This window comes from Rhinopithecus roxellana, chromosome 8 (genome assembly GCF_007565055.1).
Source record: "Rhinopithecus roxellana isolate Shanxi Qingling chromosome 8, ASM756505v1, whole genome shotgun sequence".
Taxonomy (NCBI): Eukaryota; Metazoa; Chordata; class Mammalia; order Primates; family Cercopithecidae; genus Rhinopithecus; species Rhinopithecus roxellana.
In genome coordinates this window covers 123,786,630-123,791,303 of record NC_044556.1, presented here as the reverse complement: position 1 = coordinate 123,791,303, position 4,674 = coordinate 123,786,630, and positions in this window count along the sequence as shown.

Here is a 4,674-nt window from a genome sequence, read left to right as displayed (position 1 = left end):
TCAATGTGTGTATCAATGTCTTGACATCTTTTAATTAACATCTCAGTAGTGGAAATTGGTAGGCTTTTTCTATTAACACAGAGGGTACGGACTAACAATTATATAGAATCATACAAATTACAGAGTTGAAAGGCACCTGTGAGCCCTTTTTGAGGTCAGAAATTATCTTATTTAACCTTCATGTCCCAGTTTAGCATAATGCTTGATAAATATCTGTAGATTAAATCAATTTTTATCAACCCTTTCTTTTTACAGATGAAAACTGAGATCGAGCAACTTAAGAGTCTTGCCCACAATATTTTATTCAAATCTCTTCTTTTTACTTACTGAGCGTAAGATTTTCTTTTACTTTAAGAATAATTTCTTAAAAATCTTGATTGAAAGAAAATTAATAGGCTGTCATTCTCAAAAAAACAAAGATTAGCTACTGGAATGGGATATTATTTCAGATATACTAGGAGCAGCAGATGTAATGGGAAAAGCATGGGCTTTGGAGTGAGACATTCATCCATTCAACTAATATTAAACTCCTACCATGTGCTTAGAATTGTATTGTGTAATAGGAATATAGCAGTGAAGAAGTGAAAAAAAGGTCTTTGTTCTGAGGAAATTATATTCTAGTGAAATAAAGCAAAAAGTAAATAATTTCAGATAGAGACAAATGCTATGAAGAAAATAAGGCAGTGCAATATGAAAAAGGGTGACTGGGGTGGGGCCTACCTTTCATACGGTAGTCAAAGATCTGTCTGAGGAAGTGACCTTTTGAACTGAGTCCTGAATGATGAGATGGAACAAGCCATGTGAAGATCTGAGGAAGGGTGTGCTAGGCAGGAGAAACCTTGAGATAGGTAAGAGTTTGGCAGCTTTGAAGAACAAAGGAAGTCTTTTGGCTAGAGCATAGTGAATAAGGGTGTATGGCCTATTATGAGCTGAAACTGAACAGGTTGTGCAGCAGAGCCTTCTTCCATGGCATAATATCTCCCAGTTTTTGGCTGGGGCACCTGGCTGCCTAGAATAAAGATGATATTTTCCATCCTTCCTCATAGGTAGGTATAGTCATATAAATATGTTCTGATTTGAGATACAAACTGAAGTGTCATGTAGAGCTTCCAGGAATCTTACCTATAATAAAAAACAGCTGGCATGTACCCCATCCCCCTTTTCTTACTTTTCCCTTCTTCCCACTTTGCTGCCTGGAACATTGAAATTATGACTAGTACTATAGCTATTCTCTTAGGTCATGGGGATGAGGAACAAGTCCTAGGGATGACAGAGCGTGGCCTGGGAGGAGCTTGTGCCCTGAGGTTTTCTTGAAGGTGAACTCCAGTGCCGGCCTTGGGCAGTCTTCCTCTAGATTTTCTTGTCAGAGAAGTAAACTTCTGTCTTGTTTTAGCTGTTGTCATTTTGGGTCTTTCTTGTTCATAGTCAGACCTAATTCTAACTTGATACAGAGGGAGGAGCTATATCACCTAAGTTTTTATAGTGTAAAGAGATTGGATTTTATTATAAATGCAATGGGAAGCCACTGAAAGATTTTAAGTAAGAGTAATATGATTGAATTAGTATTTTATAAGATAGTAGGGAGAATGGGTGTAGGTAGACAAGAGTGGAAGAAGGGAACCAGTTAAAAGGTTATTGCAAATGATATAACCCTAATGGAGAAGAAGTTAGCAATATTGAACAAAACTGTGTGTGCAGTCACCCTTTGATTAGCAATTCCACTTCTAGGATTCTGTCCCAAATATTCACTGGCAAAAAATTACGAAATGAAGCATGTACACGGTTACTTAGTACAATAGTATTTGTAATAGCAGGACTAAAAACAACTCAGATGCTCATCAGGCCTGCTATAGCTGCAAAATGAATTACTACTATGCAACTATAAAAAGGATTGGGGAAGATATCTCTTTACTCCCATGGAGTGAGCTCCAGGATATATTGTTATGTGAAAGAGCAATGTATGTGGACAGAATGTAGAGTATTGTACTTTTTATGTAAGGAATGAGGGAGATATGAGTGTGTATTTCCTTTTGCTTTCAAAAAACAATGGAAGGATAAACCACAAACTTATAAATGTATTTACTTATAGGGAGAAGGAAGGAACAGAGTAGAGGGGACAGGAATGAGAGTTAAGATTTACCTGAATGTTCCTTTTTTATAGTTTAGAACCATGTAAATGTTTTGTATAATTAGGAGACAAAATTAGAATCAAAGGAAAAAACAAAGCAATCCTTAGCAATTAAAAATAAATGAGCCTAACTATATTAAGTTCATGGCATAGTCACACAAGTTGTTTTGTTCTTTTTTGAGACACGGTCTTGCTCTGTTGCCCAGGCTGGAGTGCAGTGGCACAATCACAGTTCACTGCAGCCTTGACCTCCCTGGCCCAAGTAATCCTCCAACCTCAGCCTTCCAAGTAGCTGAGACCACAGTCATACTGCCACCACGCCTGGTGAATTTTTCAATTTTTGTAGAGATGGGGTCTCCCTATGTTGTTCAGGCAGGTCTTAAACTCCTGGGCTCAAGCGATCCTCCTGCAATGGCCTCCCAAAGTGCTGGTATTACAGGCAAGAGCCACTCTGTGCCCAGCCCACACAAATTTTTTTCAGTATCTATTTTTATTTTATTTTATTTATTTCATTTCATTTCATTTCATTTTACTTTACTTTATTTTATTTTATTTTTTATTTTAGAGACAGGGTTTGGCTCTGTTGCCCAGGCTGGAGTGCAGTGGCACGATCTCAGCTCACTGCAGCCTCTGCCTCCTGGGCTCAAACCATCTTCCCTCCTCAGCCTCCCAAGTAGCTTGGACTACGGGTGCATGCAATAATGCCCAGCTAATTTTTTGTATTTTTGCTAGGGATTGCCCAGGCTGGTCTTGAACACTTCCCACCTCAGCCGAGGCTCAAACAATCCTCCTGCCTTGGCCTCCCCAAATGCTAGGATTATGGGCATGAGCCACCACACCTGTTCTTTATATTTTTATTTTATAGATGGGATCTTGCTATATTGCTCAAGCTGGGCTCAAACTGTTGGGCTCAAGTGATCCTCTCGCCTCAGCTTCCTGAGTAGCTGGGGACTGCAGGTGTGTGCCACCGTGTCTGGCCTTTTTTCTTTTTTTTTTTTTGATAATTTTTTTTTTTTTTTTTAGAGTTGGGGTCTTGCTGTGTTGCCCAGGCTAGTCTTGAACTCCTGGGCTCAGGTGATCCTCCCCTCTTGGCCTCCCAAAGTGCTGGGATTGCAGGCATGAGCCACTGCACCCGGTCTGGAGTATCATTAAATTTGTGTATCTTTAAATTTTTAGTATCTTTAAATTTGTGGTATTCTGGTTGTATATTCTAGCAGGCGCCATCCTAGAAAAAGAAGAGCAGCAAATAAATTTTAAATCACATTCAGTTGTCTTGTTATTAATAATATGGCTATTATTATTTTGGCACTATTTATAATATGGTAATATGTATGTAATTATTCAGATTTTCAGTGTAGGCTGGGCATGATGGCTCATGCCTGTAATTCCAGCACTTTGGGAGGCCAAGGTGGGTGGATCATCTGGGGTCGGAAGTTCAAGACCAGCCTGGGCGACATGGCAAAACCACCGTCTCTACAAAAAACACAAAAAATTAGCCAGGCACGGTGGCACATGTCTGTAGTACCAGCTACTCAGGAGGCTGGGTTGGGAGGATCACTTGAGCCTGGGAGGTGGAGATTGCAGTGAACCAAGATTGTGCCACTGCAATCCAGCCTGGGTGACATTAAAAAAAAAAAAAAATTATCAGTGTAAAAGATACACAATTATAAAATCAAGTAAAAAATCATATTACATTTAATTGGGAATATCAGAATTAATTCTTATTTTTAAAGTGCAAAAGTTTTTAATTTTCATGAAGTCTAATTGATCAATTTTTGTTCTTTTATTGCTTGTACTTTGGTGTTGAATCTAATAAATCATCAATTAACCTCAGGTCCTAAAGGTTTGCTTTTGTTTTCTTCTCAGGATTTTCTAAATAGAAAATTAGGTCTGTCATTTTGAGTTAAATTTTGTGTAGGGTTCCAGATTCATCCTTTTGCATGTGGATATTCACTTGCTTCAGCACCATATGTTGAAAATACTTCTTTTCTTATTGAATTATCTTGTCACTTTTTTCAAAAATCAGTATTTCATGGATGTTTGGGTTTATTTCTGGACTTTCTATTTCATTGTACTTGTCACTTCCTATGCCAGTATGACACTGTCTCAATTACTATAGCTTTGTAGTGAATTTTGAAATCAGGAAGTGTGAGAACTTCTTTTTTTTTTTTTTTTTTTTGAGACGGAGTCTCGCTCTGTCACCCAGGCTGGAGTGCAGTGGCCGGATCTCAGCTCACTGCAAGCTCCGCCTCCTGGGTTTATGCCATTCTCCTGCCTCAGCCTCCCGAGTAGCTGGGACTACAGGCGCCTGCCACCTCGCCCGGCTCATTTTTTTTTTTTTTGTATTTTTAGTAGAGACGGGGTTTCACCATGTTAGCCAGGATGGTCTCGATCTCCTGACCTCGTGATCCGCCCGTCTTGGCCTCCCAAAGTGCTGGGATTACAGGCTTGAGCCACCGCGCCCGGCCAGTGTGAGAACTTCAACTTTGTTTTTTCCCAAGGTTATTTGGCTGAGTCTTTTGCATTTCCATAAGAATTTTAGGATC